Genomic DNA, 26,669 nt, shown 5'->3' on the forward strand with positions numbered 1-26,669 from the left:
TATGAATACCAAACAAAAACTGGGGTGGGGGTTGTGAATATGTATATAATAAACCTACAATGAAGGCCAAGGGTGTTATGTATCAAATACCTTATGCAGGTCTTAAATCTCTTAAAACTATTGACAGTCTTTTAACTAAAAAGCAGCGCAAGAAAAAAAATTCTTGTATTGCCAAGGGCCATGGTATGAAATTGTTGCTTAGTACCCCCCAATTTAAAAAATTACAACAATCTAGAAAAAATCACATGTGGGGGGATTCATATTTACTATCCCTGCCATTTTAGCTGCTCTCGGGGCTGTTGGGAGCTTGGCCGGGGGATCAGCCGCCATAGCAAAAACAGTAATAGATGCCAAGAAGAATAGGGCAGAATTAGATGAATTGAAGCGCCATAACCTGGCCATTGAGAAACAAGGCAAAGGTGTTAAGAGAGCCATGAATAAGTTTAAAAAAAAAAACAAGAGCCGCTTACAAACCAAGATATTGAAGCTTTAATCAAGCCACTGGGCATCAAACATTTTAGAGGTGTGTACATGTCTGATTCTTTACCAGAACAACCACTCAACAAAGAGTGTGGCATTGTTAATTTGGATAAGTACAAAAATCAGGGCACTCACTGGATCTGTTATCTTAAATATTTAAAAAATGAGGCATTTGTGTTTGATTCATTTGGAGGTGTTCCACCTGAAAATTTAATAAAATATCTAAAATCACCTAATCTTTATTACAATAATGCCCGTGTTCAAAATTTCAAAGATGTTAATTGCGGACATTTGTGTTTATCTGTTCTTAGATATATGTCTCAAATAAATAAACCATCAATTGAAAATTTTCAAAAAGCCTTGTGGTATTTAAAACATCATGGGGGTATTCCATCTCACCAGCCAAAATTCAATATTGAAACTCAAATTGCATGATGACATAGTATATCCCAAAACAATAGCTCTCAGAGCATTTTATGGCATGTACTTGATCCCTAATATTACACACCACAACAACACAATTGCAGTTGGTGATGAAAAAATTGTCATCACTCCAGGGCAATATAATCTATCCACTCTAAATGCTCATTTACCCAGAGGTGTAGTGTTAAGTCAAAATTCTGTCACTCACAGAGTAGAGATTGTATCTGCTACAGAAACAGTGAATCTGGGTACTATAGGAGAGCTGTTAGGCTTTGAGAACAACACAAAACTTGAACCAGGCATCAAACACACTGCTATTAATATACCTAAATTCTTAGCCATAGAGATTCTGAATATTCACTGTAATGTGGCTGAGGGTATGATCACCAAATCAAATGGCATAGGCACTCACAAACAAACTGGCATTATTGCAACATTCAAACCTAATTCTGAATTCATGGAGCCCATCATCTACAATCCATCCCCAACATTATATTTTCCTGTGTGCCATAATAGAATAGATAATATTGAATTGATGGTCACTAATGAAAAAAAAGAATTAGTTGATTTTGCTGGAGCCACAACAACTGCAATCATAGAGATTAATATTTAAATAAAAATACATACAAGAAAAAAATGGAAAATATTGAGAGTTATGAGCTACAATCATTCCCCCCAAACAGGAGGACATTTGCAAATTTAAATCAACCCAACACAGAGATTGAGGTTGATCTTGATGTAGGGGATGGCTTTATACACCCCCACAGAGCAGATCTATACATCAAATTTGATGTTGTAAAGCTCGATGGTACCGATTATCCGGCAAATTCAGATATAAGATTGGTGGACAATTTTGTGCCGCATCTATTCTCTGAAATTGAGATCAGAAAGCATGGTGTTGTTATAAACAGAGTAGATTATCCCGGCATTACCTCCACAGCTTTGGCCACATTAAAATTATCCAAAACCGAGGCTTCTTACTACAAAATAGGTGGATTTGAGGCTGGTGATAAAATATTATCTAAAAACCACACAGTGCTGTTCCCCATGCGCCTATTGCCAGGATTCTTCTCAGATTACAAAGATATTATGTGGAAGGGTGGTTTAAGAATCACATTTAGAAGAGCTGCCAATGATAATAATGCTTTGATGAGGTACAGTACATTAAACTCTACAGGGGAAGCTCTGCCTAATACCCTACCAGATGCAGGCAAATGCATTATTCAGACTATGGAGTTAAGAATCCCTGTTGTTGAATATGAAGCCAGTTATGCTCTTAAATACAAAGCTGATATAATAAAAAATCCACAAATTCCTCTACAATTTTATACATATCAATGTGTACAGAAGCCCGCAACTGGTACTTATTATGAGTTTGATGCTACAAATTCATTCTCCAGTATACAATATGACATGCCTGATTTTGTGGTGGTACTGTTTCAGACTGGAAGACACAATAATCAGGAAAAAAAATCAAGTAAATTTGAGAACTGCAACATCAAGAACATATATCTTAAAAATGGCAGAAATGAGGTATTTCCTAGAGAAAATTATAATTTAGACATGTCCAAGGATGATTTCCTCAAATTATATGAAGCATTTACAGCATTCAAAAAAGTCACTACTGGCAATACTGACATGTATTACACACCAGATGAATTCAAAACACAGAGACCCATGTTTGTAATTAACACGTCAAAAAGAAAACAAGTTGTGGTGAATGACAGGACAAACATTAAAATTATCTGTGAATTCCATGAGGCATTACCTGATGACACCATATGTAGTGTTATTCTCATAGGTGAAAAATCTTATGTTTATGATGTAAGAAATGAGAGGGTCACAGAGCAATTCTAGAGGGGCTCTGCATATTATATTGTTTTAATATTAGATAAACAAATTGAACCTGGTATCCAATTAAACTTAAACCGGAAGTAAATATGTGTGTGGGTGTATGTGTATATATGTGTGTAGGTGGGTGTGTCTTGGCCTAGTTTTAAGTGTGGCCAAAAAAATATCAAGAGGGGCATATTTTTAACAAATTTATGGACAACAATCTCACAGAAGTGCCTTTTATAAGTGTAGGCAAATCAATCTGAGGGGGGGTCATACTTTCTCGGAAAATTCCCGAGGGCATTTTTACAAAAATCTTGGATTAGACAGAGTTCCACACTTGAGCAAAAAGCTCATATGGGCATGTTGAGCTTGTTTTAAGTATAGGCAAATCTGCCTGAGGGGGGTTCATACTTTCTCGCCCTGGTTATACCACAAATACAACTACTCAAGAGCAATTTATTTTTCTTTGGTACATAAGGTATAGCATAGGTGGCAAAAAGTGCAGGGCAACTGCCCCCCTCGTCCCCGCTAATCGCCGCCACTAACCCTTAGTATGAAACACAGGCGGTGTGCAAGTAAATGACTCATTACAAGTAAATAAATAAGCGTTGAATTTCTTTCGATATTTCAAGTAAACACATTGGTCAAGTGCATGGGCGCCCATAGGAGTTTTTCGGCGGGGGGCTATTCAAGATTCTCAGGGGGGCTCTTCGTAACTCCAAACATTCAAGTGATATTGCATAGCACGAGCATGGGATTTAATAGGCTGTCGTCTTTCGTCTGGCAATACGTTCAATATACGTACAACGCAATCTTCTAGCAAATATTTCTTTCTAAAATTCCTCCACCCTGCTGAACATGTTTATCTACACACATAAAGAAGACACTCGAAGAAACTTTCTTTCTACGTATTTCCACTCGCTACCGTCCAGTGAACTGAGAATAATATATAAAAGAACGTTCAGACGATATTAAGCAAAAATTCAGTTCACTTAATATTTTCCTTTTCGGTAAACAAGAAAAATAGACTACTTCAGCTTTCTTCTTCCTTCTACGCCTTCCTCCCCCCTACACAAGAGAAGAGATGGGGAGAAGGTTATTAACTACATGAAAACGAATTCGTTGTGTGAGGAGTATCTCACATCTTTCCAAGTGCTTCAGAGGCAGTTTAAAGAGGAGCTCCCCGTCTTGTTTAAAAAGATCCTCATTACCTCTTATTGAAATTGTTGAAATATGATTCTTTTTTGCCTGTAAAATAATCATATAGCTCTAGAACTATTTTTGAAGATCACGAAGCAAATGAACAAAATATAAAAGTCATATTTTTATTTTAGTTTGGTTTTCTGCCATTATGGGATAATCGCGAAGATGAGGATGATAAGTGATAATATGAAATGGAAAACACCACAAGCCCCAGAAATAATCATACTGGCTGTGCGTCCAGACGCCAGAGCCTCGTTAGTCTGCAAAACGCAATGTGGGTTTATCAAGTGGAAGAGAGGTTGACACTTGTGTGTCTTCTAAAAAGGATGCTCCTTGCACCATAGAAAAGGTAATAATGAAAGAGAGATTTTAAATAATTTCTTAATAATAAAAATAATAATAATAATAAAAGTAACCCATGGCAAAATAGGCCAGGGCCTACCTTCCGACCTCACTCCCACCTGCCGAGGATGGACATCATCCAACCAGTTATGGAGTGACGTGGTCAGCACGACGAACCCCCAGTCGTTGTAGGCTTCCATGACCGGGTTATGCTTCTCATTCGTAACTTCCCAAGTTCCTCACGATGGTGGGTGACCACCGGTTCCATACACAGACCAAAAAGTTGTTACGCATCCCCCCCCCCAGGAAACTTGAACCTGTAGGCGTCCCGAAGCTGGAGCCCAAAGCATGACGCACAGCCATGGTGCGGGGGCATTTCTTAATAATAGAATATGTAAATAATAAAATGACCTAGCTGACATCCATAGCGGAGTAGTTAGCAAAGCGCAGTACGACGACAGGAGTCCCATGTTTGAATCCCGGCCTTTCTTTGGGGGTGTCACTTCATTAGTTACATCATATCATCATTCATCCTCACCGTCGTGATTAGCCACAAGTGACAAAAAAGCGACTCTAAAAACAAAAGTTAAAATCTACACACGTCGACAATTCTTTACAGTGCTTTTGAAGGAAAAAATACAAGCAATTCCTGTTATTTTTTGCTTGATTAGTTGAAATTGAGACACTCAAAAAGCAACATTTATACTCAGACTGGAGCTCGAATCAGGATATCATGAGTTGACCACTGAGCACTCTCGGACACTGATGTCGTTTCATTCAATCCTTAACAACTAAGAAAGAGAAAACTCGATGTGGGATATTGAATATAGGCTACTACAAACAAGAAGTCGGTTCGAAAGGACATCTCGGTATTAAAGAGAGTTGAGATGATTTCTTCTCTCTATCCTATGTGCAGCATCTCAATGGAGCAATTTCCTCAAGACACAGATTATAGATTTTCCTCCCATCGGCCAAACGGCATTCGGCCGCTCGAATTTCTTCCCGAAAGCTGTGGAAGAAGTTATTTGTCTGTTCAATTGATCTCGATAAGAGGATGATATGAGAGAATGTGTTTCCGCTCCTCAGAGATCATGGGGAAGTACAGAGATTGAGAGAGGGGGGAAGGAGAATAGAGAGAGGGTAGGAGGAGGGAAGACCTCAGCTTCATTTCTTGGGAAACCAGGAGAAGTTTACCTCGTTTCCAAGTTAATAACACTCCGATTGCCGTCACGTGATTCCATCTTGAAAGATGATAGTGTGCAAACTTAAAGACTTTTCTCAATCCGCCAATCAGCATTCCTTGTGTAGATTAGGGATTTTACTGTCAATCTAGGTGGTCTGGTTCTTCCTATCTTTGTCTTGAGCTGTTCTTTATGATGGTTGGAAACGGAGTGAACCAGATGTGCAGGATGCATCGTCTGCAAAAGGTTCCAACCAACGAAAATTAAGAATCGTAACTTTGCTTTTTTTTCTTTTAACTGAGAAAGTTTTGTTTTCAAGGCAGCTTGGATTCTGCTTTTATGTCTATTTTACCGTCTTGTTGGGGTGTCGCTGCTAAATATTAACCGGTTCCAATTCTTGATTTTGAAAGGAAATAATAAGATCAACGTATACAAAACCCTGACCGTATACAGAAAGAACTTTCAGGGAGAGTTTACCGACAATTAATTCTTACCCACAATTCACTATTCAGTATGGCATAGCGATATGAACAAAGGATAAAATTTCGAAACAGAAGAGGTTAATTTTTTTCTGTAGATCACCACAAAAAAAATACACTCAGGCAGACACTATCTTATGTTGACGCAAGCCGGAAAGAACCGAAAATAACAAAAAATTGACAATTTTGAGGGTTTTGTGTTAGGCAGACGTGGCCTTCGAGGCCCTGGGGTCACCATATCGAGTGTTTTGAATCGAGTATTTCAGAACTCCAGAGTTCTTTTGTAGGAACCTTGTATGCTATTCATTAGTGTGGATAGGACATATCAAGTTACTGCAGACGGTCGTAGGTTAACTTATCTATTACCTCTTGTATCCATCAAGCACCTTCCGTAGTGGCAACGTCGTCACCATGTCCCGCGCTCGATATCCGATGGAGGCGCAGTGGTTCGGATCCCACTTTAAACTATAAATCCAGTCCCGATTGTACTGTAGGAACTATGATTAGATATTGTACATTTTTTCTTGTGAGATAAATATCTGTATCATCAAACGTAGTATGGAGTGTGCAGTAAGGGATGATTTCAGTAGCAGCCAACACTTCAAATATCGATGTTTTAAAAATATATAGCAAAAATTTACTATTTCTAAATTTGATATAACTTAATGACCCCCTCCCCCCACACACATAATTTAGCTTCAATTAATGCTGTTGAACTTTTGAAAATTCGACTTGGTTTACTGATAACCCATGAGTCCCCCCGTGGAGATCAATTCTAGCTACGGGCCTGTCCGACGTCTTCTTATATTCAGGAATTTTATTGTGCCGTAGGTTTGAAGTTCTCACAAATATACGCAACTGTATCGCGTTTGTTCCTAAGATATATTTTACCTCAAAATAACAGGCACATTAACATCTCTCTGTCTTTCGTCTCTTTCAAAATATTAAATAAAAACCAAACAAAACTATGTTTAGGAGCTGATAATCTATCTCTATTTCGGAAAGATGAGATGTGAAAATGTTTAACAGTGAAAGAAGCAATAAATTCTCTATTTCTTCTCGAGTAAATTCGCAGAAGAAGAGGGAAAACGTTCTCTTTTGCTTTGCGCCATCTCCACTCCACGTAAACGAAGAAAAGTGGGAAAGGAATACTGCTTTTTGATTGGAGAGGTCGTTGATGCAGAATGGCACAATAAACCAAGGATATACTTCTCGTTTTTAAATGTAGAAGTAACATTCGAAATTGAAAAAAGAAAAATACTGAGGTAGAAGATTTTCAAAAGATAAAATCAATAGAATCAGGTATCAACGAAAGAATTAAGACACTGGAAGATGAGTGAACGTGGAAATTGCAGGAAATATAAAAACATGTTCAATAGGATAAAAGAAGTTGTTGAAATGAAAATAGAAAAATACTTGAGAGGCTCAGAGAAATAAAGTAATAAAAAAAGATAATGCTAAAAAGAGGGAAGTTAGTCTGAGCAGATACTAACAAAGAGAGAGAGAGAGAAGGAAGAGAAGAACAAAGGAAGAACGATAGAGGAGAGAAACGAGGGGAGATCAATACCCTTTGACGAAAAGTATGTGGAGAGGGATAAGTTACAGTTCGAAATCAAAAGTTGGATCCGTTCCTTCCTATCCACTTCTGCGAACAATTCAGTTCCCCAATACCATCGAATGCTTCAGGTGACATCCTATCAGCGTTTTTCTTTCAAAAGGAGTGATTTACCGGACTTCTACGAGTTGCAAGACGAATGACACGGATTTGCAGGAGGTCAAGCGTGGCTCTCAAACTGAAAGGTCTCGGAGCTCGAAGAAAAGGACGAAGATCATTCAGAGGAGAATTCCTTTCAGAATTTTGGGTGGGAACAGAATTTTATGCTGATTGAGGCAAAACGGGAAACTCCAAGCTTTCGGGAAGGATTTTATTGCTAAAGTTTATAATTTTTTTAGTACTAATTAGAGCTGAGCCGATACCGCTTTGAACCGATACCGATGCCGATACTCTTACCGATCCCCACCGATACCGATGCTTGAAATTTGTAATACAGTAAAACCTCGTTAATCCGGACTAATGGGGGATAAGTTGACCGGTTTAACGAAAGTCCGGATTAACTGAAATAACCTAGAAGAACAGTAGAAAGTGCATTAAAACTCCGTTTACAGCAACAAAACACGTTTATTATGGTGGATTTAAAGGGCATAGGCCTAAATATACTATACAATACTGTAGAAAGTCTGCGGGAAACAGAATTTCATCAGTGGTTGACTGTCTTTTCTTTCGGAAGTTCTCTTGTTGACTTCTAGCCACATTAAAGACCTTGCATTGTGCTTTTTTTTTTGGATCCTTTTGCCTGTCTGGATTAAGCGAAGTCCGGCTTATCGGGGTCGGGATTAACGAGGTTTTACTGTAATTGAAAGTTGACAAAAATATTGCTGAACATTTGTGTGTAAGTATTCCGCTCCAATAAATTTACCAACACATTTGCTTTAAAATGTTCAAGAATTACACCAGACTATTAAATTACATGTTATGTTCTCAAAAAATAAATTGTTTATACAAAACTGGTGCAAATTTTTTTTAAAAAAAAACTTGGAATTTTGCATAACTTCCAGGATAATTAGACTCCGTGAAAGTGTCCCGCGGCATTTTTACGGAGCCCCGGAAATATGAAAATGCAGGAGAAGTATCGGCAGGTATCGGCAAATAAATTTCAACCGATACTCTCCGATACCGATGCCTCGGCATCGGTTCACCCTAAGTACTAAGTACTAATCGTTACATCAGATTGTCACTGTGTGGACTTAAGCAAACCTAGACAAAATTTTGACAGACATACATACATGCAGGGTGTCGCGAATAGCACCGATAAACATTTACAGTATGTGGAGGACATCAGAGAAAAAATTTAAAAAAATAAACTTTTATTGGTCACTTTTCTTGTCATTGAGGCCTCGTTTCAACAACAGTGAATCTGTGCTGTGTGGCTGCATACACACGAGGATAAAAAAATGCCACACAGGATGGGAAATGCCGTTTAGCGAGGTATCGTACCGTCTTAACGAGACGTCAACGAGATAATTTTTAAGAAGAAAAGTTTTTCTCTTGCACTGTGAAAGTTGGTCGCCTGAACATATGGGGGATGTGCAGATAGGGGTAGGGCAGCACACATTCAAAATCACGGCATTTTGTGCATATGACGTGATATGCACCACACTCCGGCTACCTTTACCCCACCCCCTCCCAGGTTTCATTCGTTTGTATGCTTTCAGTAGCTTTCTTTCTTGTGTTTGTAATAGCTTATTGCAACTCTTTAACTCCTCTCTCAACGCGTTTTGCCGGTTACGTACTCTTTGTGAAAGTTCTACAGTGCCTTTCACGGTCGAGTCGGTTTTGGTATTCAAAACTATAGGATTCAAGACATAAATACGAGGGTCACTATTTATATTTTGAGCCTTGGCAACACTGATTGAAGTTAGGCGCGATTTGACGTTTGCACGGAATCGTCTGGCATTATTGACCATAACGTACTTCAAATGTTTTGTCAATAGCTTCATTTGCGTTGTTGATGTTGCCTTGGAGATTGCGCGACAACAATAAAATGGTATTAACTCGTGAACATTTTCGTGCGATGATTTTTTACGATTTTCGACGTGGATTATCAAGACAAGAGTGCATCGATCAACTTACTTCCACATTTGGCGATGAAGCCCCATCCTTTGCCACTGTGAAACGCTGGTATAACGAATTTAATCGTGGCCGCCATTCGCTCACCGACGAGATTCGCGAAGGTCGTCCAAAATCAGTTGTTGTTCAAGAAAATATTGATGCTGTGCAAAACCTAATACTGCAAGATCGTCATGTGACATACTGTGAGATTGAGGCAACCATAGGCATTAGTTCCACCAGCATATATAAAATATTACATGATCATTTAGCTGTGAGAAAGGTATGTTCTCGTTGGATCCCACACAATTTGACAAAAACTCAAAAAGACGCTCGCGTCAATTGGTGCAAACAAATGCTCAATAAATACAATCGTGGTGCTTCAAAAGACGTACATAAGATTGTAACAGGTGACGAATCATGGATATATGCATATGAGCCGGAACGTAAACAGCAGTCGACTGTATGGGTGTTTCAAGATGAACCCAATCCAACAAAAGTTGTTCGCGCTCGAAGCACATCGAAACAAATGGTCGCCTGTTTTTTTCGGGAAAACTGGTCATGTGGCAACTGTGCCTTTAGAGGAACGTAGAACGGTGAACTTAAAATGGTACACAACAATTTGTTTGCCAGAGGTCTTCGGTCAAATACGGAAAACAAACAAACGCCGCCGGATCATTCTTCATCAAGACAATGCCAGCTGTCACACATCTCGTCAAACAACCGACTTTATGAACAGTCAAAAAATCGAATTGATGGGTCATCCGCCGTACAGTCCTGATTTGGCACCCAATGACTTCTTCTTGTTCTTGTCAAGAATAAATTGCGTGAACAACGATTTTCGTCGGCGGAAGACGCCGTTGATGCGTTCAAAAACCATATTATGGAGGTGTCTCAAGAAGATTGGAAAAACTGCTTTGACAAATGGTTCGAACGAATGCAAAAGTGTATTGACCATAAAGGAGAATACTTCGAAAAACTATAAAGCAGTTTTCAATGCCAAATTCCTCTTTTTTCATTGTTAGGCTCAAAATATAAATAGTGACCCTCGTAGCACCAAGCTCGCCGGACAGGTGGGGGCGCCTCTTCTGCATTTAGATCCACAGCTGTACGCTGACCTTGGCACTGCACGCGTCACTGCTTCAGTATACAGGTATAGTCGACGCGCTAGCTACGATAACGACCGGCTGGCTTTGAAGTCCACGGAGGGCACCCACCAGCTGCAACAATCACATTCAACCCACAGTGTTGCCACACAACTACTCTACGCCACTTTGTCCCTCCGCCTTCCCACGGTCTCCACATTGAAGTTGCAAAGTACGGCAACATATCCACAGTCATGTGACTGAGACTCCACGTGGAGTAGACGAGCAGAATGACAGCTGCGCCCATTGGCTGAAGGTTGAGTGTGATTGGACGAAAATAACTCGCCCGCTGTTTATCCCCACCCACGTTCGTGGCGGCAGCTTTCTTCAGATCTTGGACGTTAACCAAGTTGTAAGGATCCGCCCTGGATCGTACTTGGTTCGATGGGTCTATTGAGCCTCGGCTTCACACTCAGTATCGCTTCGGGGTTTGAGTCTCCTCGGCTCAAGGTTCGGGTTATTCCGGCTTCTTCAATCCTCGATGTAAGGTCCCTCGTAATTCTAGGTCAAAGGTTCTCAATGTACTTATAGATCTTGACCAAGATTCTATAAGCAATCGACAATCCTTTTTCCCACTAGGTTCTGTCGATATTCAGTTAAGCACCCAACTTCCTTTTCTCTTTTCAGCCTCTGACCAGAGAACTGAAAATTAATCCGTGACCACAGAATAAGAAAAGGTGTTCCCTGACCAGGGACACAAACGTTGACTACTAACAGTCTAACGACCGATCCCGAATTCTGGTGTATCCTACGACAATCACAATCCTCTCAATTATATCTCCTGACCAGAAGCATAGAACCGAGAAAACATAAGCCTTCTGACCAGAAGAGCTAAGTAATTGTCCTAACGATAATCCAGAATAAACTAATTCCTAGTAGCGACGTGGAAGTAAGCGCAGAAATACGGGTGTGAAAAGAAAAGACGGTAATACGAGTTCCGTATTTATCTGGAGTTCGAATACAAAAGGCCACGGGCCACCGAGCTTCGCTGCTTATATAGCATTTCTCGGTGCCGTGAAGGATTTAACAACTTTTATCTTTACCTCAATTTTACATTACAATAAAATACATATTAATAAAATATCAAAGAGGAACATAATTAGCTACATACAGAAATTACTATTTTTACCCTTTTGTGAATATTACATATGCAATATAATTTTAATTGTTACTCTCAGCATTTAACTTGACTAGGGAGTATTGCTTCTTCCAACTCCCCTCTCTCCCTGCAACGGCCACGCGAAAAGACAAAAAAGAAAAGAAAGAAAGTTTACAACGTTAAAGTGTTAAGCAAAATTTCTTTACTTACAGGTTTTGTCTTGCGCGGGCATAACTTTCGTTTACCTTAACATAACTAAATTCTGATTGCACCGTCTCGCAGTAAAAGAATCAGAGATTAATATGATATTAGTTAAATTATTGTCCGCCAAGGGACACGACAGATATAGCGTGGGGAAGACAGCCTAATCTTTCGTCTTTTCCCCGGTTTCAACGTTTACATAAAGTTGAGTCTGCCTGGCTTCTACACAATAGCGATTGCTTTCTCGCATTGTTGTCCCCGATAATGAAATTCCAGCTCAGCTTGCTGGCAGAAAAATATTAAGTTATTAAGTTAATATTAACGTGGAACTGCTACACGTTACAAAGTAAACGCGTTTGCACGTGTTTGTGAAGTGTTAAGGTGTTTACAAGTGTTTTAGATTGTTTTGTTTAATTTAACGTATTACTGGTGCTTTTCTACAGTCTGATAATGCCACGCTATCCGTACAATTTTAAAAAACGAATTTTTATGTACAACTCTTAAGTCTATAACAATTCTTGTAGGGAAGGAAGTTATAAGGAGTTTCGCAGCAGAATTCCAAGATGTTCCTGTTCCACACAGAGACAGCGTTCGAAAACTTGTAAACAAATTTAGGGAAACAGGGTCTGTCCTTGATAAGAAGCGAAGAGTGAAACGACATGTGCTTACAGAGGAGAAAGTAGAGGCACGTTACAGAACGTTTGGAGCAAAATCCTAAAAATCGACCCTGGCGCTTCGCACAAGAAACAGATATTTTTAAGTCGTCTGCGTAGTGAGCTACCAAGCTTTAAAACCTGAAGCCGTACATTAGAAGAATTGAAAAAAATATCAGGAGACAAATTGAAGCAATTTCTGAAGAGAAACTGATACGTGTAAGTGCAAAATTTGCTGAAAAGATACCGTAAATGTGTAGATGCAAGAGGAGAACATTTCCAACGCCTCTTGTATCAACGTACGTGTTTATTCTAATTGTACGAGCTTATTTTATTACACAGCTAGCGTTTCCAGTTATGCGGATGTTGCATCAAGTTTGCCGCCAGACGAGCTCTCGCTGCCAGGTGCGCTTGACGCCGCTCCGCGGACGATTTGACCGTGAAAGGCACTGTATACTGTTTCAGAAGCAGATAATCTTCCTGGAACCTTTTTCCCTTATCCGTTACACCCCTATTTTGCCACTGGACTCGTCATGTCAACGCAATAAGCACTTACGCGGCTGAGGCAAAGGAACTGTAGAATGATGTTAATCACATTCAGAATAATACATTCAAGATCAAACTTTTATATAACTTCTTATTGTTTTATATCTCTACAATTTACGTAATATCTCTGAATACTTAGTTTATATCTGTAGATTTCTCGGATAATATAACGTTATTAATTAAGCTGGTAAAACTCACGCTTTTGAGATACACGTTAGACTTAAGAACTCTAAGTTTGGATGTAACATATATGTACATTTCAAGGAAAACATTATGTTCCTGAAGTACATGTACATGAATACGGAATACAATTACAATTGACCGAAACCTTCTGCTCTTGAAGTACATGTACAGGAGTTTGAATGTAACATATAGACGGAACACAATTCACTGAAACCTTCTGCTTCTGAAGTACGTGAACAGGAGTTTGAATGTAATATGTACGCGTACACAGAATACAATTCACTGAAACCTTCTGCTTCTGAAGTACATGTACAGGAGTTTGAATGTAACATGTATACACAGAATACAATTCACTGAAATCTTCTGCTTCTGAAGTACGCGAACAGGAGTTTGAATGTAACATGTACACAGAATACATGTACATAGGAACCTTCTGCTCCTGAAATAATAACATGTACACATAATACAATTTACTGAAACCTTCTGTTCCTGAAGTACGCGAACAGGAGTTTGAATTTAACATACAGACGGAATACAATTCACTGAAACTTTCTTATCCTGAAGTACATGAACAGGAGTTTGAATGTAACATGTACACAGAATGCAATTCAATGAAACCGTCTGTTCCTGAAGCACAAGTTTCTCTGCAATATCAATCGCATTAGCTTTTCATTTCCTTCTTTTCGCTTCTGCACCTTAGAGCCAGAGAGAAGCAAGCAAGCAAGCTCTATTGATCACTTTAGGCTCGAAAGAAAAGTTTCTCCCTCGAATTGCGAGAGGATCTCGCAAACAGAGATCTACGCTTCGGAGTAAATCCATTTCTTCCATTCTTCGTTCGCCTTTCATTATTCAGCATCCTGATGAAAGCCTTTATGGAGCTGTTTACATCTCGACTAAGGGAAGGAGACAAAGCAGGAAGGGGCGCCGAATGATAAAACAGCTGCAGATGTTCAGACGCTACGCTAGGAAAGGAACGGCGTGTGTCTATATTTGTCTCGCTTCTCATGGTGATTTCTCCTCTCGGGACTTTTTAACTGAATTCGGAATTAACTTCATCTAAAACTAAACAAGCCGTGAGGATGGTTGATTTCCGGCATCTGTGCAATTAAGAATGTCTTCTACAATATTATTCGAGAAAGCATATTTTTCGGATCGTCATTAAAAAACGAAGGCGGGTTCATAACAGGTTAGTCAATAAGCTGGTTTACCTATTGGGAAACTTTTGCTTGTGTTCGTTTGTAAGTGGATTGGTGATATTTTACGAACCAGTGTGGGTGAGAAACTGGGCATTGAAAATTTGTTGTAGTTTTTGTAATATTTAAGCAATCTCAATCACACTCTCTGTACATATAGAGTAAGATAGGGCAAGACTGCGCAGTTTTTGTTCATTATGCATTTCTGAAGTTATGAATCTATAGTAACATGCGGAAAGTGTAACACAGAATGCACTATCCTTTAAGAACATACAGTAAATTTCAGAAACCCCAGTAAACAACATTTCAGCAGAAAACAAACGAAAAGCATGACCATGCAAACGCGCAGTCTTACCCGCAGCGCGGGATAAGACTCCAATCAATCCTGATTGATTCATTGATTGATTTGGTTTATTTACTTCGCTTTTCATCCACTTTTGTCTAATCACGAATGTGACGATGAATGATGCTATGATGAACTATATGGAGGAACTCTGACAAAAGAGCACCCATGCCCAAGCCGGGATTCTAACCGGGGACCCTTGGCGTCCTAGCAAGTTGTGATGATCACTCAGCCCCGGACTCCGGCTATTATTTTATGAATTGTATTGTGCATAAATAAGAAGAACAGGCACACTCAAGCTTATAGTGTGTCGCCAACGTTCTTTTATTTGACACTAAGGTAAATGACCCGAATATCGTCCCTATTTTTAAAAACAAAAAATTCAGTTGAAAAAGCTAAGTGCAAAAATGGAAAACAACACGATTCAGTAGAATATTATATATATATTTCTTATATATGTGGGCTGTATATAAATAATATACAAAATACCTGCGAAAAGAAAGTTTCTTTAAAGTGCTCAAATGCACGAACGTAAGGAATGGGTTTCCTGATATCGTCCCCTGCAACCATAATAAGAAAAACGTAAGCTGATGGACGTTGGAATGAAAAGAAACGCAAACGTTTATCTAGGCACTTAATCAAACTGAACAGGTGAAGTAAATACGTGGCTTCTGTCATCCAGCACAGTCCTCGTGGCAACATTTTTTACAAGTTGAACCCATTTTTCACCATTCCTGTTGGCAGAAAATAAACCATCACAATACAAGCATATGGCATCTTCTTCACTGTCTCCATAATCCTCGTCTCCGTCTGGATAATCGTCATCATCTGTGCTTACAAGTTCAGGTTCTTCCTCATCTTCCGATGACGAACTTGGATATTTGATGTTCTTCTTTCTGTTCTTTCTTCAGACCCATTTCTTTCTTGATAATTGCTTCCACCATAGCTTCTTTATCCCATTGTTTTCTTCATTTTGTAGGACCAGGAGGCATCTGAAACGATGAAAGCGCCATGTAACTGGGAGCCTAATATCGTCCAGGGGACGGTATTTAGCACACATAGGCGGACGATATTCGGATCTATCCTACATATAGGCACTATGGCGTCGTGATTGAGCATGACGTGGTACGAGAAACGACCAATCAAATACATTTAACTATACTTTACAACCTTTATTTTGATGTACTAGATTAAGGTAAAGTGAAACACCTACCTTTCTGCGGTGCGGTGGTAATGAATACAGCACTCCTTAACTTTTGGAAACAGCAAAACACTTATTTTCCACAACACAATCGCTAGCGTGCACACAGCAACCTTTGATCTCTCACTGCATACTAAACAGGCCACGTTCAAATAGTTCTGTCAGTTTTCCGTAGTTGGCAGCACGTTACAAAGCCAATCCCATGGGGGACGGTATTGGGAGAGGGGACGATAATCGGGTCCTTTCCCTTATTACTTCTTCTGAGATATACAGGGAAATTCCAAATGAATGGTACAACTTTACACAGTTATTATGACGTTACAATTTATGATAGAAATTTAGACAAGGTATCAATATAAAGAAGAACTCTAGAAGTTTTATTCACATTATAAAGATTCACCATGAAAATCACGCGCAACGCGGAAAAGGTCCAAACAATAATCTAATTCTTGTTATTCACGAGACAGTAAGTCGTTGTCAACGGTTTCGAAGGCACTAACAATTTACAGTTGTAACTTTGGTAAATCTTTCGGAAGGGTGAAACATATGCATTACTACTGAAAATCATGCGGAAATGTTTTTGCACCATTCTGATTGAATCAGTTCTCGATAGCTCCAACACGCAATACGCTTTCTACTGGTCATTAGCCATTTTGCAACACTGGCGATCCTGGTGGAGCATCGGCTAAGCAAAATAAGCCCGCTAAGTGGGAATAAAACTTCCAGAGTTTTTCTCTATATTGATGCCTTGTCTGATTTTCTATCATAAATACAAGGTAACCGTTCCAGAGCAATGATAAACAAAGAGCAATACAGTGGACGGTACGTACCTTTAGGATTCGAAGAAATCTCCATCAGCATCCAACACCTTTTGCCAACGTTCCTGCAGCTGCACTTTACCCTGGTGATAAAACTCGTCGGGCTTGATGCAAAGAAGTCCGTGAGTGCGTTCCGCAGGTTTCCCTTATTTGCGAAGAATCTCCCATGGAGGTGGTTGTCGAGGGAATGAAATAGGAGGTAATCTGTTGGTGCAAGGTCCCGTGAATATGGTGGATGGCACAGTGTCTCCCAGCCAAGTTGCTGAAGGGTGTCCCGGGTCCACTTTGCCACATGTGGCTTGGCATTGTCGTGCAGGAACAGCACACTCTTGAGATTCACCAATGCCGGCTCCTTCTGCCGCAATGTACGGTGTTCCTTGTTGGCTGTCGACAATGTGTGGAGTACCCACTTGCTTAACTTGTATGACTTCCCTATTCCATGCAGGTGCAGTCTGACTGTTTCAGCGGAAACATGGAACCTTTCTGCAAGTTCATCACACGTTAGACCACTGTCCTCCTCGATGGCTGCTTTCAGGGCCTCGTCATCCAACACATGTGGTCGTCCACTGCGAGGTTCATCCGAAAGGCTCACATCTCCCGAACGGAATTTCTGGAGCCAATGCCTGGCAGTGCGTTCGTTCACGGCATTCTCCCCAGATGCCTGGCAAATGCGACGACTTGATGCGGCAGCTGACAGGCTCACTTTAAAGTTATACAACAAGCACACGCGAACAAGCTGCTTTGATACCTCCATTTCTCTTCGACACTGGAGCTATGACTGCTGTGTGTGCGCAACGTGCCTGTATTACTGACAGTCGATGATCAGACTAACTCCCGATCGCTTGGCAGGCACGTGCGTCATTTCGTATCCTCTCTGTGAGGGCATGATTAATGAGACGTCAGAAACGGCAAGAACTTTTTGGTTATCTTGTAGTAACGTCATAATAACTGTGTAAAGTTGTACCATTCATTTTGAATAACCCTGTATATTTATATTTTTATTATTTTGTGTCGCTTTTATACTATCCTAGATCAATCGCGACGATGAGGATGTTTGATGACTTCAAATCCAAAACTTTTGGCAGCTGCGCTACGTTGAATAATTTTCAGTGCACCAGCCACTATTACATCTTCGCAGTGACGTGCCCAGGGTTTTCGAAAGGAAGGGAAGGGGGTTTATGTATACTTTTTTAAAGTCAGCCCTCACTTTATCATCCTTTCCGCCTTTGATGTTCTATTTTTTAATTATTTTTTTTAAGAAATAGGCTACTGGGTTCAAAGGGGGATTACGACCCTTCAACCCCTCTTGGGCAAGCAACTGACTGCTCGTGTACAAACAATGCAGCTGCACAGATTAATTCCAATGAATACTTCACGTCATGGCTACACTAAACTTTCAATTGTGAGTGAACCACAATATAGTTGTAAAATATTATGTGGGCAGTGGCGGCGATTAGGGGGCGAGGGGGGGGCAGTTGCCCCCCCAGTTTTCGCCACTTTTGCTGCTAAATCTTATCTACAAAGGAAAATATACTGTCTTTGCCCCCCCGTTTTGGGGTCCAATCGCCGCCACTGTGGGCCACATGTTCAACACAATAATCAGTATTAAAACTATCGATACACCAAATACGACTAAACACGATAGTATCAGATTGTATTTTCCCCGATACAATTATTATTTTGAATTTAACACTGAGATACGATCCATAAACTGGTGGCAATACACAAATTTATATGCTCAACAACAGTATGTAAAAGTAATGTTTGAAACGTTAAAAAAGTTCCGCTAGATGGCAGAAGTTTTAGTCTTTTCTTAAAATTCACTTTATGAACAGAGAGGGCAATCTGGTGCGTCTCAACAGATTAAAGTTGGGGGGAAATTTATGTACCCACTATGTATGACATACACGACGTCTTTATTATAAGACAAAAGTGTATGTCGAAGCTATATTTAGGAGGATTCGTCAAGTAGTCAAGCAAAATATGTTTATGAATAGATTTACTGTGGTTTAGAAAACGTCAATATAACAAACCAGCAACAAAAAGAAATTTTTGTACATATCATGATAATGGTATGATCATGTAGAGTCACGGACATTCTGGGGTTGCAATAACCCCATTGAGTTACAGTGCGATCACTACAATCCAAAAGTGTCCGTGATTGTTCATGACAGCAGGATTAACCTTTTGAAACCCAAGGCCATTTTGCCAGGTAAGCTCCCCGGTACCAAGCCAATTTTAAGCAAAATGCAGAGTTTCATTTAGATGACTGTAGATCGGAGGCTAATTGCCCTAGACAGACGAATGATATATCGTTATACGCGGAATGAACCATAGAATCGGACTATATAAAATTTATGCACATTGAGTGTATATATGGATGCGAGGGAGAGGAGCCGGAAAATTCCAAAATCTCAGAATAAAATGCCCCTCCGCCCCTGGACAGCAAAGTACAGGACATTGTCAAAATACACATGGAAATGATCGGATGCATGTCTGGACCAAGAAAATAATTGCACTATTATCATACAAGCAATAGAACACGGCTTGTAGGCTACCCCCCCCCCCCCCAACGACATGTATATGCGACACTAACTCAGTTTCAAAGGAAACCGCCATTTTCCCGCCACTCCCCCCCTATGTTATGGAATAACAAGACGTTCAAGAGTCTTTACGGTGCAGAATATGTATTAACAATAATATAATAGAAGAAAATCGCAATTCCAGCGAAAAATAGCGACATTATGACGTAAAAACTACGAACGTGACAAGGTATATTTTAGAAGATAGATGGTACCCCGAGGGTTACCGGAACCTATCTTTTAAAACATAGGTGGTAAACAAGAGGTTAAAGAAACAACACCTATCTACTCCAGGAGCCAAGAGTCCTACTCGATACTCCCCACCATGTAAGTCAAAAAACAAAGTCCTAACCATTGTTTCAATCAGGGTGCGAAATTCTGAGGGGGAGGCAAGGGGGATTCGCCGCGATGAACAATCTTCAACTCAAAAATCCTCCATACCAAAAATTTCACGGACGGAGGAGAGTTATTTTAGAACAACAAAATATAAGCAATTAGTTTTGACTTCTTATGTACTTTACTAATAATATCGAAAACACACACAAAGTAGTGTGTCCAATGCTATATCTGTCTCTGTCTCTCTTTCAACAGATCATTAACAGATCTACTATCCATCAATAACAATATATGCACAAGAAAAGTAAAACAAGGATGCATGTCAAATATAATTATAAGCCGAGTGGTTAGCACATCGCGCTGCGACGCCAAGGGTCCCGGGTTCGAATCCTGGTCGGGCTTGGTTGTTTGTGAATGTCCATTCATCAATTTCATCATTTCATCACTCATCCCCATCTTCGCAAATTAGCCAAGAGGCACAAAACGCGAAGTAAAATAAACTAAATCAATCCAATCCAAATCAAATATAATTATAAGTTCTAATCGTTTTTTTATTAATATGGAACAAAAATTAAACAAAAGCTTACACATAATAAAACTATTTCGTAATTTATTGACATCTTTTACCAGTTATATCAGGAATTACTTTGCTGCTTTATAAATGGCTGATATATATTTAACACATTGACTGCCGTGTGTATGATATGTCATACACATGGCTTCTTGCTTCTGGGCCACGTGTATGCTACTCCATACACAAACAAGATCCTGATTCTTGGCCGCGTGTATGGAAATGTATACACAGTTCAAGCAAAACTATATGACTGTTAAATAGCCGTGGCGTACAGCTAAGATGGGGCAGTAATAATTTTAATTTCTGTAATGTCTTACAAGAGTAAAAAAATCTTCAAAACTTTATTTACTCTTACGTATTCTTTTCACTAGTACAAATGTATTGACAACTAAAAAAGGAGGGTAAATGTGTAAATACATTTTTTTATGGTTGGAATTCACAGCAAACGATTATACATTATGGAATACATTGCTAGTACATCATAATTCTTACAAAACGATTCGTTATATAATATTTTTTTTGTAAACTTATGTTCCTTGTAGATATATAGATAGATATAAGGATGACATATTTTATACCGAACACTTTGGAAGTTCAATTTTTGTTGAAACACTCCCGGCACATAAAAGGATTTTTGGGACATTTGTCAAATACTGTCTTCACCCACCTGGCAAACTTCCTCCCTGTCGAGTCAGAATTTCCACTTCTGCCATAGATTTTGTAGCAATGTTCACAGCGTCCTTGCTTCTTTCTTCCATTATCCCCTACTTTGTTTATCAAGTGATGAGTTTGAGTTTTTCTGCCTTGTTGCAAAGGTAAAGTGATTTCCTGTCCAGGAGGTAATTGTTCAGAAAGAATATTTAGGATTACAAGTTTCCTGAATTCATTTATGTGTATGTTACTGGACTGGATGCAGTCACTGTAGAGAATGTAGGCATTCACGAGAGCCGTTCCCCATATAAATTCAATAATAACTTTCTTGTACCATTTTGTAGTCTTTCGCAGAGCATTCCCATATGAAGCGAATTGATCACTTCCGTCAATGAAGGACTTGCTAGTAGTGTAATCAATAATTGCGGTAGGCTTCCTAATTTCTGAACCATGCCTTTCTGTTACAGTTACCTCTTCAGCAGAGTGAGCTGTAGATAGGACTAACACATCTCTCTTATCTTTCCACTTCAGAATAGTCACACCTTCCTGAGTTTCCATTCCTACAATATCACCTTTCCTCAATTTATCTTGAACAACATCTGCTGGCAAATATTTACGGTTAGACCTAATTGTACCGATCAGATGGGTATTATTGTCAATGGCAAGGTAAGCAAGAGGAACGCTGGTGTAATAATTATCTGTGTAAAGACGCCGGCCTTCACCGAGAAGATCTCTTACATGCTGTAACACAACACTTTCAGGAACTGACATGTTACCGGCCGTTTATATTTCCAACATAAAGAATAATGTTCCATGTCTAGCCCCAACACAACTTGAAAACGTTCACTCCGTATTTATTGTTTTTGGAAGGGATGTACTGCCGAAATGAAAGTCTTCCCCGCCATGGTATCATACTTTCGTCGACACAATTTTTTTCCCTTGGTGTGTATATTTATTGGAATTGTGAAATGAGTTTGTTGGCGATCTTCGTAATTTTATGTAATCTATCATTAGGGACAGCACGTGAATTGTCTGCAAAATGCCACATTCGTAGAAGCAGTACTTCGGGGAAGAGGAAAATCAAACAAAGCACTAGTGCTCCAGTAGTCTGATAATTTTGGTACTTTGATCACCATAAAATTTTAAAACAGCGTGATATTCGGAAAGAACAAGACAAAATGTGGTAACACAAAGCGAATAATTACGTGTATGAAATCATATACACGTGGCATACAACGTCAAATTGAAAACCTACGCCGCGTGTATAGAAAGGCATACACACCACAAAACCCTCAACAATGGGCTTAATTTAAATTGTATTGAGATATTATGCATACACATTTCATTCACAGTCGGTCAGTAACAAGAAAATCGGATTGGCCCAGAAGAGATACATTTTCAGTTACACGGTGGTAGTCAATGTGTTAAAGTAACAAATTAAATCCTATATGTGTATGTCATAATAATGTTTTTTTTTAAATATTTAGTAATTATTTGAATTTTATATTTAATAACATTATAATTCTATATATGTTAAGTTGGTGTTTTAAGTCCACTTTATGCACAGTAAGGCTAATCAGAACTGAACCTACAGTTTAAAATGGGATCCGAACAACTATGCACCTCCACGGGTATCGAACCCGGAACCCCTTGATTACAAGGCAACGACGCTACCACTGTGCCATCCACACACACACATATTTATAATATATTTATAATATTTGTGTGTGTAGATTAAGATCTTCCTCCCTCACCAGTCTTCAATGATTTTCGCATCCTGGTTTCAGTTGCAAATCTCTCAAACAAAAATTAGCTTTCCATCTTGAAATACACTAATTCGATATTAACACAAATTTTCGGAAGAACAAAGCAGAATTTCTGACAGTACTATTGTTTAGTGGTTTTACGTATACCTGCGCTTTATGTAACCCGGATCGGCTGACCTTTCGAAGTCTAGGGGTTATAACAGCCAACCGATTCGCAAATCACAAAACACTTTACGCTCCTATTACACATACGACCTATAGAGCTCGCTCAATGACGCCTCACGGAGATATCTTTATGTACAATTTATTTACACTTCTCCCATTTTCCGTATATAGATTACAGTAGACCAATATGGAACACGATTTTTGTTTTGGGTCATAACTAAAGGTCTTTTACGACTGTTACGGCGGCCGATTCTAGTGCTGACAAGGGAAGTGGGGAGCGGGGAAGCGACCAATCCAGCACGATAAGAAACGCAGCAGCCAGTAGAACGAGGTTCACGTAGTACTTCTTCCCGTCGCGTCGTGTCTCTCGGCGCCACCACTGTTGTCTGGTTGGTCTATGGCATAATCCCCGCTCTCTACTTTCCTTGCCAAAACTACAGTGAGTGTAAAAAGTGTTTGGACACTGCTGTAGTTACGTTAATAATGGATCATCTTGGTGTTGTAGATGATGGTAGATGAGTGGGATAAAAGTGCAATGTTTCTACCTCAAATTCTTTCTATCTTGGCACAACAACGAAATAAAAATATCAAAACATAAACAATCCATGAACAATTATAACAAACATGCCACAAATTATGGACACAGAAAGTCTTTGGACACTTAGTAAAAAACATTAAAAAGGACCTCTGTGAAACACGGTCAATAAACCTGGATTGCCATACACGTACCACTGACCCATTCAACCTCTGAGCTCACAGCTGTCAGTTCGAAAGTCTCAGTACCGGCAGTAGCTCCGCCTCATTGAACACGATAGTGCAACATGGGTCCCGGAAGGAGAGAGTTCACCGTTTGTGAACGTCGACAAGTTATCCGGCTACACAACCAGTGCAAGTCGTTAAGGGAAATATCACGCTTGTCCGGAATTCCTAAATCAACAGTGCACGTGATCATAGATCGCTTTGGTGAAAGAAAAACAGTACAAAATAAGCCGAGGTGTGGACTAGGGATGGCCAAACGGATTCGAACGGATCCGGATCCATAAGTTACGGATCTGGATCCGAAAATCCGAATCCGGATTCGAGAGTTTCGTATCTCAATCCCATTATAATATTACCACACCTTAAGAGGTATTACGATCTTCGATTACAAAGAAATTTTTCATTAGTTACTCCTACAAGATTTTTTTCAAGTGTTGTTCCTAATATACTTTGCTACGCATCGGCTAACTCACTCGTGCACAAAAATAATCTTACTTGTTTAACATAAAATGTCTGAGGTGATTTTGTAAATGCCATTGAAACGAATATGCATTCATTCGAATGTATTGGAAATGGAAACACACATAAATGTGAGACATTCCATTCCAGGATGAAACCTTTAACACATATAGCAAGATAGAAATGTTATACAAATTATATACAATTGTTCTACAGTTACAGTTTTACAAATTAAAATAAAACATTATAATATATGCAGTGTTATATAATTACAAAGTGTAAGACTAACAAGGGAGGTTATCTAAATGTCCCCCTACGATTTCTATTAAAACTTGGCAGGTGTATAAAGGGACCCAAAGGAAGAAATACGTGTTTTTTTGTTTCGGCTGTTTTAGGGGGCTGTTCTAGGGGTCCCCTCTAGAAAAACGATCCACATTCTAAATGAAAAGTTCCGAATGGAAGGAACAGTATTGAAATCGAAGCGTCATAGTCCCAAGCCTATGCGTTCACCTGAGAATACTGAAGCTGTTTGAGTTGCAATGCAGGGGCGTGCCGGTAAATCTACTAGAAAAGCAGCAATACAACTAGGGATATCAAGACACCCTGCCCTGTTTAACAGATTCTTAAAAATCATCTCCTCTGACGAGGCACACTTTCATTTGGATGGTGTGGAAAAGAGTTCCCGAAAAAAAGCCGCAAGATTTAGTGGAACTGGGAAGACTTATGGTTCAAGCTTGCAGTGACATTACGGAACTCATGTGGCGTAGGGTAATTAGTACATTGGTGTTCGCTTGACTGAGGTTACCAATAACAACGGTGGTCATATTGAGCATGTATTACAGTAGCACATTTTCCCAAAGTGTAACCTTTTTTGTGATATATGTTGCATTGAAAGCTTCTTTATAATATAGTTTTTATCTGCGTATACACCTCTATGGAAACGGCGTCTTCCCAGTTCACAGATTCTGAATTCACAGACTGCCTGAATTTCTTCCCGATTCACCGATCATGACCCCCCGGCGGAGTGTGACACGTGCAGTCTTCTCTTCACGTGCAGAACCTCTTCACAATTCATAGATTTCACCCCTCACCAATGGTAATGGTACTGTTAAGCAATGTCCGCAATGTTGAAGAAGGAAGTTTAACATTAGTGATAGGAAAACCCAAGTTATTGTTAATAATGTGGCAAAATTTTAAATATTGAAGTAAAGAAGCTTTAGGACACTCTCATTCGACCTATTAGGTTAGGTTATGTTGGCTTGTAGGACCAGACGACGTGCAATTTGCAACGAGAATAGACATATCGGTGAGACTTCTTACAATGAACAAAGTGGGAAGGGGATGGGTGAAATTTATGAATTTTGAAGAGGTTCTGCACGTGAAGAGAAAACTGCACGTGTCACACTCCGCCGGGGGGTCATGAATGATCGGTGAATCGGGAAGGAATTTAAGCAGTCTGTGAATTGGGCATGAATCATGTAAACCTTCCGACTGGGGCAAAGGCCCTTTTGTTAAATTTTAAAGCAGAAAGCCGTTGAGAGAAATCAACGTTTGAATTCCTGTCTTTCTAGCATAAAGATACTTGCAAGAGCATTTACAAACATATAAACTGCTATACATATGAGGATTCCATGTCAAAGTGTCCCTGAGTCTCAATTTTTTAAATGAAATGAAATGCTGTATCTTTATTCTATCTTGTGAGTCAACAATCTTGACTTGTTATTTGCATAAAAAAATCAAGTATTGTACATAATTAAATTAGAAGGTAGAATGTATTTCACATATTGTAAGTTTACTTTAACTTTTTGATTTACTTGTGTTTTGTATTGTGTCCAACCCATGACACCAAAAAACAATTATTTTCTCCTTTAACTCCAGTAGACTATTACAATACAATTTGCCTTTAGTAATATATTTCGATCATTTGAAAATTCACAGAAATTAAAATAAATGTCTATTTAAGTGAAGTTACAGTGTCTCGTCTGTCCCACCCATGACACAAAATTGTTCACTTATAGATATATATGTGGGTGAGTATTGTAAAGGTAATTATGTTTAATCAACAGTGTTAAGCTTTATCAGTAAAATAGATACCTTAATATCAAAAATGTAGTCCGTGTGTCCATACCGTGACAATGAAATGCCCGATATACATACTATAAAAGAACTTCGGGGTTTTGAAGCTAAATATTTTATTAAAAACTGAAACTCAGGGAAAAGTAAATACATATTTTTGAAGATAATGTTATCAACTTTTGTTTACAATTTAACAAATTCCAATGTGTGCCCAGTTTGTAGCACGCACACATCCAAATGATAATCAACTTCTTGCCATGTCCTGGCCAGCATGTCTGGACTGATGGTTGCCACAGATGCGATAATTC

The sequence above is a fragment of the Lepisma saccharinum genome, chromosome 4 (genome assembly GCF_977018435.1).
Source record: "Lepisma saccharinum chromosome 4, izLepSacc3.1, whole genome shotgun sequence".
Classification (NCBI taxonomy): Eukaryota; Metazoa; Arthropoda; class Insecta; order Zygentoma; family Lepismatidae; genus Lepisma; species Lepisma saccharinum.